General features: G+C 35.0%; 1 protein-coding gene across 2 annotated transcripts in view; it reads left to right on the forward strand.

Moving 5' to 3' along the window:
• Positions 1–4,196: 4,196 nt before the first annotated feature.
• cdh23 (cadherin-related 23) overlaps positions 4,197–16,538 on the forward strand; it is a 495,141-nt gene continuing 482,799 nt past the window's right edge. For both annotated transcript variants that reach the window (XM_087277778.1, NM_214809.1), the window contains 2 exon segments: positions 4,197–4,367; positions 5,458–5,692. The gene's annotated coding sequence lies outside the window, so the exon portion shown is untranslated.

Genomic DNA, 16,538 nt, shown 5'->3' on the forward strand with positions numbered 1-16,538 from the left:
ATACTTTTAAAATATTTTTTTACATTTTCTCTATAGGGCACATCTTTGCAGGCCACAAAAGTTTGAAAATCCCTGTTTCAATTTTATTCTTTAATTTTATTAAACATATAATAGTTTAAAATTAGATTACTGACCATTAAAACAAGAGTATTTATAGATTAAGTCTTGATCCAAATAAGCTTTCAACTTTCATGCACTGTAAAATTAAATATTGTACTTTAAATGCACTATATGATAATATTAAGCTTGGCCTATATTCTATAGGATAACAGTTAAAATTAAACACTGGTACATTAGAAAATATAAGGAATAATATTTTAGTAATATACAGTACAAGCACTGACATTAATGTCTGCCAGAGAAAAAGTCAGAGGGGTCTGAATCTGAGCTGCCTCCAATGCTTTTTAATGCTCTCATCTAACCCCACCCCTCACATTGACATCACTAGCTCCATTAAGTGCATCGTCTGACATTGCATCACTGAGATATGCAGTCTCAGCTTGTACCATAAGGGCTGCATCCAGATAGCCTATTGGAGAAAGTAGGCCTGTATCATCATGTGAGCAGCAAGCATTTAAAGTATTGAACTTGTGTAAAATAAACATTTTAATGGCATCTGATATTTTTCTATTTGAAAGTTGGAAGTCTTTAGTATTTATAGTTACACCATTTGATCAATATCTCGCTCCTGCAAGCACTGCATTCCTCCATATTTCTATTATTTTGAAGTTTGTCCAGCAGAGGGAAGTAGAGTCAAGCACGCTTTTTATTATTTTTTTATTTATTGAACATATAGTTATGTACAACACAATCACTACGTCTTTACATAAAAAACAGGTGCAAATAAAAACAAATTACCTGCATAAATAATATGTTACATAAAATAATTATATGTAAAATAATCTAAATATAATAAATAAAAAGGATTAGGGGTTTTCCTGTAATTTACCTAAAAGACAGAAGTTTAATTGCACTTTTTGTTTTTATTATCTTGAGGGGTTTTATATAAAATAATCTCATTATAAAAGGCAAAACATTGCTTTCACCTTCAAATATTTTGTGTTATTTAAAATGTTCCAAACATAAGGATGTTGTTGATTAGGAAGGCATCTTCTTTACTGTCCATTACAAGTCTATAAATGATGCCGCACACAATAAAGGTCCTGAGTCGTGTGGAATCCCTATGGAGGACGAAACCTGCAAAAACAAGAAATAAATAAACAAATAAATAAATATGCAAATGCGTAAATAAATGAGCAAATAAATCCATAAATTCCTGCATAAATAAAATAATAAATAAATATGCAAATAAATAAAGGTATATAAAAATCCACAAATTCCTGCATAAAAAAAAAATATATATAGATAACTTTTAGTGCAGGCTGGTAAATAATTAAATATATTACACAAATGTTGGGGGAATAAGAAAATACTAAACTGAACATTTTTTCAGGTTTCGTTCTCTATTTGAGTAAAGCCATCATGACCATAATGCATGCACAAACATATAGTGAAAAAAACAAAATGATCTGTTGTTTCAATATCATCACAATACAAACTCTTAAATAGATTAAATAATTCCACCTTGCCTGTTGGTGAAACCTATATTAAGCACACATGCTGATGACAAGTAGCTTAAGTGTGGTAGCCTCCCAAAACTTTGGTCAGATAATAAAAAAATTACATAATTCCTAATAAAGTAAATAAAAATTATTTAAAAATATTGCATAGATATTATCCATGCAATGATTTTATTAGTGCGTTTAATTAAGGTTTTTCACCATTGAGATGTTTTTGTAAAATGGAGCCAGAGCCATATTTTTCAACTGCAGTCACACAAAATAGTTTTGGTCAGAAGTTTTGAAGTATATTATAACTGTGTCAATATAACTGAAAAAAGGGTTTATTTATGGATTGCAATTCTGGATTATTGGAGTTGGATAAAATAACAAAAATCCTTAAGTTATTTGGAAAGTACCACATTCACAAAACAACATGTATGCTGACTGTACCAAATTGTACTCTTTTTTTATTGATCTAAAATGTTTTATGATTACTGACCTCAATACAGAGTAATCCTAAAGCTCTTAAGACATCCCACCTGCTGAACAAAACTAACACTTAAAGTACATGATTTTTTTGTTAATTTCCCTGTATACTGTACAATTCTGTACTCCCATATTTAATCAATAATAAAGGTAGCCTAAATAAAACATAAAATTGGTCAAATATGAAAAAGAGTGTGGTAGCCTACATTGTTGGTAACTCTTCTCTCCGTAAATCATTTTTTTAATCTGACATTTTAATCTGTTGCCTAAGATTGGCATTACTTCAACATTTGATCTTTTCAAATGTAATTTACATCATAAATTTTTCATAAAGTGTGTTTACAGAGGTATGGTATATTATATATCTTCTGTAGAAGTTTGAGTAAGATTGAACAACAGAAAACTGTTAAATAAGGGATATCAGCTGCGTCCCAAATCGCATACGTATGCACTATTTTACGCCATTTTGTAGTATAAATAGTGTAAGTAGTGTGTTCACATTGAAAACTCTCAAAATAATCAGTGCACTTTAATTACCCGGATGATGCACTCATTCAGCCGCTAAAATTAAGTGTGTAATGATGAACACTTCACGCACTCAACGACCGCAGGTTTGCTTACGTAGCGGAAGGGGCGGAGCTATCGGACGCACATGTTGAATAACTTTATTTATTTTGGATGGTGAAAGCAAAATTCTCCTACAAGAGTGATTATTGCGCCTCCCGATGGTAAATGCGGTTATACTCACGGCAGGTATTACTTGATAATTCAGTCGTTTTTTCACTGATTTGGCAACAGTCAAACGTCATCAGGGAAACGGTTTGAATTTCCGCATAGTAAAAAAACATTAGTGTGCCATTTGGGACAACACTACATACATATACTATCCTGTTGAGTGTGTAAGTGCATAAGTACATAGTGCATGAGTGCATAGTGTATAGTGTGCCATTTGGGACGCAGCTATCGTTTGACAGATTTTAGCTGCGTCCCAAATGGCACACTATACACTATGCACTCATGCACTATGTACTTATGCACTTACACACTCAACAGGATAGTATATGCATATAGTGTCGTCCCAAATGGCACACTAATGTTTTTTTACTAAGCGGAAATTCAAACCGTTTCCCTGATGACGTTTGACGGACGCCAAATCAGTGAAATAAACGACCGAATTATCAAATATTACCTGCCGTGAGTGTTGCCGCATTCACCATCGGGAGGCGCTATAATCACTCTCGTAGAAGAATTTTGTTTTCACCATCCAAAATAAATAAAGTTATCCAACATGTGCGTCCGATAGCTCCGCCTCTTCCGCTACGTAGGCAAACCTGCGGTCGTTGAGTGCGTGAAGTGTCCATCATTACACACTTCATTTTAGCGGCTGAATGAGTGCATCATCCGGGAAATTAAAGTGCACTTATTATTTTTAGACTTTTCAGTGTGAACACACTACTTACACTGTTTATACTACAAAATGGCGTAGAATAGTGCATAAGTATGCGATTTGGGACGCAGCTCATGTTTTGCGATCAGTCACGTGACATGCTAGATCCAATCGCTGTCGTTCTTATTTAATGTCGACGAACTAGGCGCCATTTTTGAATGTAACAACCAGGAAACTGTAGAACATGTATTAATGCACTGCCCAATATATCAGACAGAAAGAAATATATTATTCACACAGTTACAGGAAAAACAAGTGGAACCTAACATAAAGAACATACTAAAGTTGAGCACGGGTGATGTATGTTTTAGATATGTTTATAACTATTTGAAAGACACAGGGTTGATTAATAGAATTTAGTATTTAGATGAATAGTTATCTATATCATATAGAGGTATTATAGAGAAAGAAATATCAAAGTTTGGGACATTTAGTAATTTATTTATATGTATAGGAAAATAATAAAAAATTTTATTTGTAATATTTAATTTTAAATTTTTTTTTTTTTTTTGTATTTTTTATGTTTTTTTATGGTTGGGCTTTGTTTAACTATAAAACATGGTTAGTTAACTCCGGATCCACACTCCAATCCAGATGGTGGCGGTAATGCACCAAAAGCTGGTTGCCAACCGCCATAAAACACACAAGAAGAAGAAGAAGAAGTAGGCGCCATTTTTGTTTGAGCAAAAGCACGTGGAAGTGAATGACGACGACAAGATTATTGGCTAAAGTTGTACTTCAGCCCTGTTTTCAACAAGACTCAAGAAGTACTTTTTTATGGCGCACATTTGTAGTTCGTTTTTACAAAAAAATCCACCTTTGTCTGTTAGAAGTCAGTAGAGGTCTAGAAGTCTTGCTGAAATAGCACGAAGGTGAGTATTTTACTGCTATTTTATAGCGAAGTCCACATGATGGCAGCAAAGAAATAGCAAAGGTGCAACTGGCCCAGCTGCGCTTCTTATGAAGAATAATTTTATCACATTTCAGTAGTATAAGACGTTAGTAGAATGTCAGTTTTATGTTGCAGATTGTCAATTACCGAGTCTGACTGTATGAGTGTTGTTGAATTTATTGTTTTGTGCAGAGGAGAAAGTTTCAGACATGCTAAAGGCCAGATCAGCGGATTCCCTAAAAATACATTGTCAGCAAAATATAAACAGTAGAAGTACCAAAGGACACCCCAAACCCCAGTAGGAACCCCCCCCCCCCCCCAAATAATAATAATAATAAATAATAATATTAAGTAAATAAATAAACGAGCAACGACAGTACTTGGTTGCTTTAAAAGTAAAATAAAAGTGTTGCAAAAAACATTTTACCCAAAAATATTCTGCAAATTCTAAAATTGTTTGCTATTATACAACAAATCTATTTAAATGATTTACAAACAAAAAAACGGCCCTCCCTTGTTACCATTATTAGTCTTAAACATAAAAAATATGCGACTTTACAAATAAAACACAAGAACATGCAGTTTCTGTTATCATCTTTGAGACATTTCAAATGTCTTTAAAAGTCTCATGAGTTAAATGAATAGCAAACGAGACAAACATTTTGTTTTAATTTTATGAAAGTTTTATTTGTACATTAACTTTTACAGAATAAACCTAGATTTTAGCTTGATATCATTTATATGGCAAATGATAAATTAACACTTCACATGTGAACAGTTTATTGCAGACGGACGCAAAATGACATTCATAGATCATTTATAGTGATGTAAACAAACGGTCTTGACGTATTACCTGTTTCACATTTCTTTTAGTTTCCATATAGCTTCCGAGAACCATAGAAGGTTATTTATATTGATAAATAACGTTATGACATATGTTTTAACGTTGAGATATGACTGAATTCCCTTTTATTACTAGTAAAATAGTTTGACAACAAGCAGGAAATATTCATGGGCCAATGGCATCAACACATTGAAATGGTCTATAGCATGCTCTTTTTTTCTTGCAGATAATGACACCCGACAATCCTGCTCAGTCATGCAGCATTCAACTTGTTTTAAACTTGAAACCGCAACATGATGATGCGCGTGCGAGAGAGTGAGGAAAGAGAGAGAGCATTGAGTGCGCGCACGCGGAGAACCAGCACTCTCTCAGCAGCAGAACTAGCGCGCGCGCTCGCTCGGTAGGTCGGTCGGTCGGTTGTCAAGAGCGCACGGACCGGACTGATCAGGAGGAGGCAGCAGGTAAGAGCTCCGACACTCTCACTTACTCTGGAAAACTGCTTACAAGTCTATATAAATGCCACTTTTATTGATAACTTTACTTCATTGTCACATAGTTACCAAATTAGACTGTGACATTAAATTGATGCATGCTTTCAGTTGGTCATAATTTTTTCGTTTAATGTTCTATTAGATATTAACATTTATATTTAAACCTTTTGGACGTTTATAAGTTATTTATTTTATTTTGCGTAGATGTAGCGCGTATCGGGTGGCTGTGCGCGCGCCTGCTGCGCGTGTCGTTATTTATTCATGTGTCATGAGAGCTCATGAGGGTGAACTAGCAGGGTTGCCATGAGCTCGTGAAGGGGTTTTACTCCCGGAAACTTATTGAAGACCAAATAAAACAGCGTGTCAGCGTTTAATGTGTTACCATGACTGATGGAGACGTTGATGAGAGAGGAATAGCTGGCGTGCCATAAGTGTCAATGGGAGTTTATAATGTGGTGGCAGGAGGTAATTGGTGATGCATGTTATCAGAATACATATGGACTTCCAGCTGGATCTCCTGTGCATGCATAAGTGCGCTAAAGTCATCCACGCCAGTTTGCTTATTTGTTTATCCCTCATGCTATGATGTGGGTCTGGGATTACAACATATTATTATGTCTTAATTCAGAAACGGAGTTAAATGTTCTGTACTGAGCTGAATATAAGCTAGGATTGAAAGTTGAGCTATGGTAGTCTCTGAGCATTTGAAATTGTTCACCTTTTGGTTCCTTTGGCCCTGGTTGCACTTGTTCTGGTGAACTCTGTGAACTTATCGATTACAAAGATGTAGTGGGTCAATTCTAGGACTTGCCTCCCAACTTTTGATCAGTTTTGGGAACGCTGAAACAACTTTCATAGAAAAGTCATAAACTTTATCCAAAAACACGTGAGCAGCATTTTAAAGAAGGTCCATAACTGCTGTGGGAGAAGTCACCCTGAGTAAACGGCCAATATTTGATACACATATTGTGTTTAGTTTATTTTTAGGACCACAGAAATGCTGTCGGTGTCCATCAATGTCAAAACAGTGACTGAGATGACCAATTAAATGAGAAAAGGCAGAGCCCTGTATTGTACATATAGGCACAAACATGTGCTCAATTTCAGCTTTTAATGATGAATGTCTATTATGTAAAATGTACTGTAAGTAGCTAAATGTTTTTATGCTACAATTGGGCATTCATTTGAAAACGTTGAATGAATTGTATTTGGGCTGCACAATATATCATTTTAGCATTGAAATCGCAATATGCAAACCTGCAATAGTCACATTGCAGGATCTGCAATGCAAATTGGAAATATAATTAACCAGGAACCACAGTTAAGTACACTTGATTTGGGAAGTCACAGTCCCTAACCCTAATTTAATAATGTGAAAGATCTTTATTTGGATGTTTATTTTATTTTATTTTATTTTTTATTGTAACATGTTTATTTAAAGTTGTCAATTAATGTGCAATGTGCATTTACATACATAATCAAAGCCAAGTTTTCCAAAAAAATGTGCAATGGGTTATAGAAATTATAGTAATCCTCAAAAATAAGAAAATAAATTTATAGATAGATGGAGGTAAGGAAAAAAAAGAAAAAAGTGTAACATCATACTATTTATAAGTACTATTAGGCAATATTGGTGACTAATTAGTCACAAAGTCTCTGGAAAGGCACATAAAATATATATTTTCCACATCACAGCACAGTCCTATAATATAGACATGTCATTTGAAAAAAATACATTTGGATGTGTTTTTAAGGCCTATGACTAATTTAAACCCAACAAGAAACACTAAAGCTTTCCACTTTAACCGAGATGAACTGTGTTTAATTATATTTATACAATGAAGACTGTACACATTGTTATTTTACGTTTGAATACTGGATTTGTATACCCAGTGTTAGACTCCAGCAAAAACCATAAAGCACTGTTTATTTAATTTTTAAAAATCTATAAATCTATCTTTTATCTGTGCTTAAATTAGTGTTTAATTAGAAAATAGTGTTTCTAATGCAGCATCTATGGGGCTGAGAATTAATTTGACGTTATTCTCTCCTCTGGCTGCTGTCATCAGTCCCACACAATTTTAATTTTTTTTTGAAAGTCTTGATAACATCATAGTGGAGTTTTTCTTGTTTTATTTCATCAAATAGGATTGTAAAAAAATAGTTTGTTGTGCTCTCCGATTCACTACGCTTTAAGTTTACCCAAATATGACACCTTCCGCCACTGAGAAACCCGGAAATGTGAAAAGGGTCAGAATCCTGCAGCCCTAATTTGTATAGGATTTGTATAATTTTGAAATGAATGAGATCATAAACATTTTGCAGTTTAGTGTTTTATAAAAACGCACATATTCACACTTGCTTATCATTTAAAATCTAAATATTAATATATATAATATGAGTTTAGCTTTATTTTTTTAATAAAAATAATATTTAGATATTTGTGTTTTTAAAATAGCTTTTATTTTATTTATTTATACATTTTTGCCTTTAATGGCAGGTGAAGTGAAGCAATTTTAAAAAAGTCAACACTACAGGGTATATGCAGAAGTATGCAGAAGGACTTTTAATTTTTCAGTAACCTCGGTCAAGCGCTTCTGGCGAACTGTATGCTGTAATAAAATCAGCACGCTTAAGGTCTGTTTTCTTTAAAAATTAACAGTCTTTACTGCCTGATTGATATACGATATAAAGTGAGTCTCAGATTGTTGGAAAAAGCACTGCATTAAATTACATTCCTCCACCGCCATGTCTTTAAAATATGAACATTTATTTTACCCCAGTATATACAATGGAGTTTCTGTGCTAACCTGGTAATCAAGCACGTGCTTGTAAGCGGCTTTTCATCTCGATTTACGAGTGAACAACTAATTAAAAGTAGTTAAAAGTCTATTTAACTGATTTTAATTACATTACAACATCGATGCTGTAAACATCGATGCTGTAAAATGAACCGTATAAAACTGAAGTCACTAAGTCACATTAACTAATCATTCATTTATTAATTTTTTTTGTCGGCTTAGTCCCTTTGTTAATCCGCGGTCGCCACAGCGAAATGAACCGCCAACTTATCCAGCAAGTTTTTAGGCAGCGGATGCCCTTCCAGCCGCAACCCATCTCTGGGAAACATCCACACACACATTCACACACACACACACTCATACACTACGGACAATTTAGCTTACCCAATTCACCTGTACCGCATGTCTTTGGACTGTGGGGGAAACCGGAGCACCCGGAGGAAACCCACGCGAAGGCAGGGAGAACATGGAAACTCCACACAGAAATGCCAACTGAGCCGAAGTTCGAACCAGCGACCTTCTTGCTGTGAGGCGACAGCACTACCTACTGCGCCACTGTCTCGCCCATATTAACTGTTCACCGGAAGTGTATGGGACGTGTGGGAAGAAACACTTGCTGTGCATATACCCTATTCTCTCTTTCTCTCTCTCTATACACACACACACATACACAAACTTCTGTGACATTTCTGTGTCCTTTGTTATGCAAGTTATTAAAATCATTATCATGCCATTAGCTAAAGTTTGAAATAAGTAAAAAATAAAAATAATAAAAATGTATTTTTTGTGTTTTGTAGCATGTGAGAAGTGCTATTTGATAGCTTGCATCAGCTCTGTCTTTTATGACTTCATTATTTTTCTTTTCGCTTCAGATACAATTCCTTAACCTCAGATGCCTATATGTAGGAAGCTGACAGCAATACAGCTCACTTGCTTTTGGAACAGAGCCATTGTCCTTTTTATAGCTGTAGATATGAATTGAGTCTATAATGTTTCAGGCTGGAGTGTTATGAAGGTTTGTCTGAATACTTAATGAGGACTGAATGACAGTTTATACATCAGAGTGACATCATCAGGACTTTGGTTACATTAGCTTTGTCGAAATAACAAAACAAAATGATGAATGCTTGGCGGAGGTGTGTTTGTGAGCGTGCACAAGTGTTTCTGTTTGATATAGAGTCTGCTGGCTCCTCTGCCACGCTTTCTCACTCAGCGTGTCTGTCACTCCTTTCAAATCCACTCTAAAAACGAGTACAGAGGAAGAGAGAGAGAAAGAGAGGGAGAGAGAGAGGAATGATCATTTGAAATGAAGGCTCAGGATGGGACAGGTATTTTGAGTGACAGAATGAAATGAATGGCTGTATCAGAGAAGGAGAGGGGAATGAATTGCAGATACAGTGGCACTAAAGCTTACAAGAGAGAGGACGAGCAGATGAGGAAAATAAAAGAAGAATCTGGGAGTTTAAAATGGGAGAATTCTGATCCGTAAGCAGCCATGAATCCCACTTGTTTTACCTTTTGGATCTCTCGCTCTCTCTTTCTCAGCCATTCCTATCTGAGTGTCCCGTCTGTGTGAGGACATTAAATCAGGAGGGTCAGTCAGGCAGAACGCAGAGGTCAGAGGGACATAGAAAGAAGATGAGGGTGCCGAAGGAGAGGAGAGATGATTTTGGACAGGACCCTCCCATAAAGTTGAATGCATATTGTCTGTGTTCAGAACAGAATAGTAGTGCATACTGTGTGGTACAGGGGTAGAATATGCACTGTATGCTGCAGAGGTGGATGCTTTAGCCATAGATTGCATGCTTCATGATATTCTTGACTTGTTTTAGAGTTGAACCCCCCAATTATGAGGGGTTTTACTGGAGCACAGATGTGCTTGTGACATGATGCCCTTATGAACATGAGTTGTTTATTCAGATGAATTGGTTGTGCAAATGTCTGCTCTGCTCATTTGCTTTATGATGGTAACAGACTTTGGGGCTGGCTGGAGCTGAAAGCCAACATGTAATCGTTCAACAGTGATAATTCTGTTAAGATTTATTACTGTATGCTTATGCTGTTTTTAACCCAGTATGACTTTTCTTTCTTTGGTGCTGCACAAAAATGAAATTAACCAACTAAATAAAAAAAAAAGCTCAATCAATCAATCAATCAATCAATCAATCAATCAATCAATCAATCAATCAATCAATCAATCAATCAATCTTTAAAGCCTGAAATTATTTAAACCCCTGGCTTGACTATTGACCCTTTCAATATAGCGATATCATTAGCACATGAACAGTTCCTGTTTGTGGTCAAACCATTTTATAACTGTAACAAGAGGCAATTCAGTCTTAACTAATATTACACAGCCGTCATAATACATTTTATCAATATGTGGACATTTTTGGATTATCAGAAGCTATGAAAAACAAAAATCTTAAACAGGAAATACATTAGGGCTCTGCGATTTGGGGAAAATATTTAGTTTTAAATTTATCATAATTAATTGATTTAAAAAAGTTTATTTATTTTATATTTATTATTATTATTATTATTATTATTATTATTATTATTATTATTATTATCATTTATTTTGTTTATTATTATTATTTTTTAAATACATTCACACACAGATGACACTCACACATTTGGTTTCGGTGGGGCTAATTATATAATACATGTATATTTTTAAAATCGCAGCCTCTTGCGATTTAGCTAATTGCTGTGTTTCAAATCGCAATTGTGATTCGATTTCGATTAATTGCACAGCCCTAATTAGGACCATAGTTATTGTTTACATCCCTCAAAATGGGCTATATAAATATATAAACTAATTAATCACATGACTTCTTTCCCAGAGATGGGTTGCGGCTGGAAGGGCATCTGCTGCGTAAAAACTTGCTGGATAAGTTGGCGGTTCATTCCGCTTTGGTGACCCCGGATTAATAAAGGGACTAAGCCGACAAGAAAATTAATGAATGAATGAATCACATGACTTCTGCATTATTACATGTCTTAAGCATGCAAATTTATATACACTCATTTTCTTTTGTCGATCTTAAGTGTAAAATTAATATTATACTGTTGTAAAAAGATGAAACATAAATTTTTTTTAAAATATGGTTTGAACATTAATATGCAAACTTTTATATTTTTTTAAACAAAAAAGTATTATATCACAATATTAAAAAAACATTTAATATTCTGTTTGATAAAAGTACCAACAGTATTGATAATAGTAAAAATTCTAATATTACATCAAGATCAAAACAAATGCAATTACATTTTTAGAACTGTTAAGCTTAATCGACACTTTATATGTAATATGAGAAAAGCACAGATCCAAATCTTTTATCACATTGAATTTTACATTGAATTCTACAAGCAACTTTGCTCCATCTATCAGGTTTGCAGGGTGGCATGCAACTGAAGTTCCGTGAGGATTTTGTTGCTTTAACACAGTTGTTCCTAAAGTGTGGGGGACAATGCGCTTGGTGATTTCCAAATATCTAACTCATTTTATTAAATTATTAAAATGACCATATTTTATCCATAACCTGATGAAGAATAATAATTAATAATAATAAACATAAAAAACATCCTAGTAAAAAGCCACCAGCCTTTCGATTTGTTTTGCGACCCCTGGGGTGATTACGTTAAATTAAAGATATAGCAATAGCGCCAGATGCAGCAAATTGATTTTACAGCATCAGGTTAAACTTTCTGACACTGTTATGGCACTCACATGAATTAAAAATAAATATAGGCCACAACTGAACATGGAGGAGAGTCTCTGGCGTTCTCCAAAATGAAACCATTAATAGATTGGGCCATTTGGAATATTTGCGCGGTTGTGTGCAAGGTTTGTAACCATCTCAGAGAATATTGGGGGTCGCAAGTCACTGGCATAAGTTTGGGAACCCCTGCTTTAACAAACAGTTACTTTTTTTGATTATTGATGATGTGAGAATGAATGGGTTTGAGCGCGCGTACTCAAGAGCAGTGTTGTCGTGTGCCTACTGAAGGGTGGGACGGAGGGTGTGTCGCGTCGCGGGGGCACTTTTGATCATTTTGGAAGGGCACTTTCTATCCAAGAGTAAAAAGGGCATGTGCACTGCACAGGTTGAGCCCTATGTGTGCACGTGCCTGTCAACCGAACTATGCTTTGACCCATCTTTTTTTAAGCGGGCCATGCTCGGGAATGTAGCATTCAGATAGCAATGGTTCAGTTTAAGCATTTATAACTTGTTCTCTTGAATTCATTTTGTTCAGTGATTCAGTATATACAGCAACCTCATTGACAAATCATGTCGATCCAGTTTTTTATTTCATCTCTCTCAAAGACGTTGTAATCAGAGGAAAGGAGAATAAAATTTTTATTTTTGCTTTGGTAAAAAACGAATTTATTGATAACTTTTTTTTTTTTTTTTTTTTTTGTAAACTAAACTCTACTAATCATTCAGTGGGCATCCTTTACTATTTCTTTTGTGTTTAATGAAAGAAAGTAACATGAGGTTATGAGTAAATGATGATAGAAATGTTATTTTTGTGTGAATGAATCACATGGATAAGACACAGTCATGCGAACAGACCTTGGAGTCTAATTGAGCATTGTGATGTTATCTATTTCACCTTCATCTATAGATTACACACTACACAGCAGGAGCTGATCCATCCAATTGTTTGACACTGTAAATGCACTGTAATATGATGAACTATTGACATCTCACACTGCTCCTGCTTGATTTGTGTTTCAGAAGTACTTTAGAGGTTGTGCATAGTTTATTACAGACAAAATTAAATGAGGATTGTTCGTTCAGTTTGTATTTAACACTTCTGTCAAAGTGTTTTAAATCGCAAACTTAAACTGTAAATGGGTTTTAGTTTTAGCTCCATAATTACTCTATACTCTATAATTGCAAATGACAGGTGACACATCTATAACTTTGGCTTTGTTGGAATAGTTTTACACTGAATTTTGTTACAAACAAGCAGGTATGTATCTGTAAAGTTTGTAAAAAGAGAGGCATATGGAGAAGACTTGCAAACGCCCTCTCCTGTTCATCCATAACTCAGCGCTGTAGGATTTGCAGTGTTCAATTACAGCCTCACTCATAAATAATCTGACGGAGGCCAGTCATAATACCCCATTCAGTGTTGGCTTTACAGCGTGACAAATCCTTGTTGTTGGTATTTATGTACAGAATGCAGCCTTGAGAATGTTTGTCTGTGTGTGTGTGTCTGTGTAGTAAAGCCCATTTTTTAGATGTTTTTAAATAATAAATGTCACTTTAGATTCATCTAATGAAGAAAAGATAAAGCATAGTTTCATGACATTTAACTGTAAAGGTTTGTTCAAGACCTTCAGACTTAAACAATTTGCATATTTATGCACTTTTAAATGGTTGTTCTAAGGATACTCTTAAAGGTATAGCCCATCTAAAAATGTCAATTCTGTCATTATTTACGTATATGTATATGTATATATATGTATATGTGTATATATATGTATATGTATATATATGTATATGTGTATATATATGTATATGTGTATATATATGTATATGTATATATATGTATATGTGTATATATATGTATATGTGTATATATATGTATATGTATATATATATATATATATATATATATATATGTATGTATGTGTGTGTGTATGTGTGTGTGTGTATATATATATGTATGTATGTATGTTTGTATATATATATGTACATATATGTATGTATGTGTGTGTGTATATGTGTGTATGTATATATATATATATATGTGTGTATATATGTGTGTATGTATGTATGTATATATAAAATTCTCCAAAGATACTACACTTTTTTTTTGACTCAGTGGATACATATAAATTATTGTCAAAATTGTCGTTATCACAATAAATACCAGAAAACATTGTGAAGTTTATATCGACCATACCTAGTTTGGAACCACTTTAGAGTGAGCAAACATTGTGTAAAATGTCATTTTTGGGGGAACTATCCCTTTAAATCAATAGCATGATAATATGTTTGATGAAACAATATGTTTGACCTGGCAGCAGCATTTATTTTGCTTTGCAATTGATTTGCTTTCGCTCGTAGTTCAGAAATACATACTGTACTTCACCTACAAATGTCACTTTTAATAAACCGACCATGTGTCTCTTTATCCTTTCTATTTTTAATTCTCCATCTGTATTGTTTCACCTGTATGCTGTCAGGGAAGCTTGGAGTTTCTCCATCTGATGGGTTTATTGTAGTAGTGAGCCTCTCCACAATACAACAGCTGCCATCTCTTTCGTCCTTTCTCCATTTCTCTGAGCATTCTGACAGTTTGTTTTGCAATGCAATAATAGAGGAAACCTCTAACAAACTCTCTGTGGAGAGAGGGATGAGGCGGAAAGCAAAAGATAGAGGCAGAGAGAGAATATCAGTCCTTCTCCAGCTCTCCTCTCCTCTGACAGGTTATTGATTTAGGCATTTTGTCGGTGCACTGAGCTTGTCTCGCCTGCCTCAAAGTTTTGCTGCACATGAAGTTGCCTCACAGCACTGATACATGTTGAACATATTAGCATGCTTAAAACATTTAATACTCAAAACTCAATGTTCTCTGACCCCGCAAAAATCACATTTTGCTTCTCTTCACTGAGAATGTTTGATCTGTTGCAGTTCAGACTTGCACTTATCGTTCACAAGTCTATTGCTTTACACATTATGCCATTATGCTTCTGTGTATGCTTTTTGTGATTGAATAATAATCTATTGTGTGTAATCATTCACTTTAGTCATGATGTAGTCCAGAAAAATGTATGATTTTAAAGACATTTAATAGTAAATTAATATATTAATAATAATTTTTAAAAAATTGTTACTCAGACGAGGACCGAACCCAGGTTGGCCGCGTCATAATCTAACGTACTAACCACTGTACCACAACAGCTGCATGTTGCATGGCGACTTATCTAGTTATATCATCATTAACTTGCATCCTGCTCACGAGGCTACGTGAAAATAGATAAAAAGAGCAGAGCTGCGGTAAAATAATGAATAAGAAGGCTGTGGTCAAGTAAATAAATAAATAAATTTTAAAAAGTGTGACTGCTGAGAGCAACCGATTCGGGAACTAGGGACACCGACCCTCGCGGCCAAAAAACGGACCGGCCCACCGGGAATTCTCCCGGTCCTCCCGATTAGCCAATCTGGGCCTGATATATACACACACACACACACACAAACACATACACACACACACAAACACACACACACACACACAAATATTTATATATATGTATGTATATGTATATGTATATATATATATATATATATATATATATATATATATATATATATATATATATATATGTATATGTATATATGTATATGCAGGGCTCGACAATAAGGACTGCCCGATGGCCCTGGGCCAGCGTGCGAGACACTTGGGCCAGTGTACAGAATGTTACTGGCCCGATGCTGCCTTTTTGCCTGCCAGATCGAGCCAGAGCTGTGTGCTGCGAATGTCTGTCAATTGTGTGCAAATACAATCTTACGGTGGTTTCACACATAGACGTTTGTTTCGGAATCTGTCTCGTTTCCCCCGTTAGCGCGTTTTTTTTTGGCATATATCCAGCAGCTGCGCTCGCATCCGCGCCAAATCAATCAGTCCGAGATTGCCTGAATGAGACGATCTCTGCCCTACTGAGCGGATTGATTGTAGCGAGAAAACAAAACAATGCAACAAACTAACGACCCAGGCTATATCACAGTGTATTATGATTGTGTAATAGCCATATACGGCTATATGAAGAGTGAATGATGAGCAGGGCGAGATGTCATTCTTACCGGTAAATGCGAAAGTGAAAGCATGCTGAAATATTACCGAGAGCTGTTTATCCAGCCTGATCTCGGTTTATCCGTTAGGACAATTGACCGAAGTTAATATCTGATCATTTTTTCCATGTTTTAATCTTTCAATATGTTGTGTTAGGCCAGTTGTTTTGTTCATTTCTTCACTGACAGCTCGAAAGAAAATCA

Source organism: Danio rerio, chromosome 13 (assembly GCF_052040795.2).
Source record: "Danio rerio strain M-AB ecotype USA chromosome 13, GRCz13ab, whole genome shotgun sequence".
Classification (NCBI taxonomy): Eukaryota; Metazoa; Chordata; class Actinopteri; order Cypriniformes; family Danionidae; genus Danio; species Danio rerio.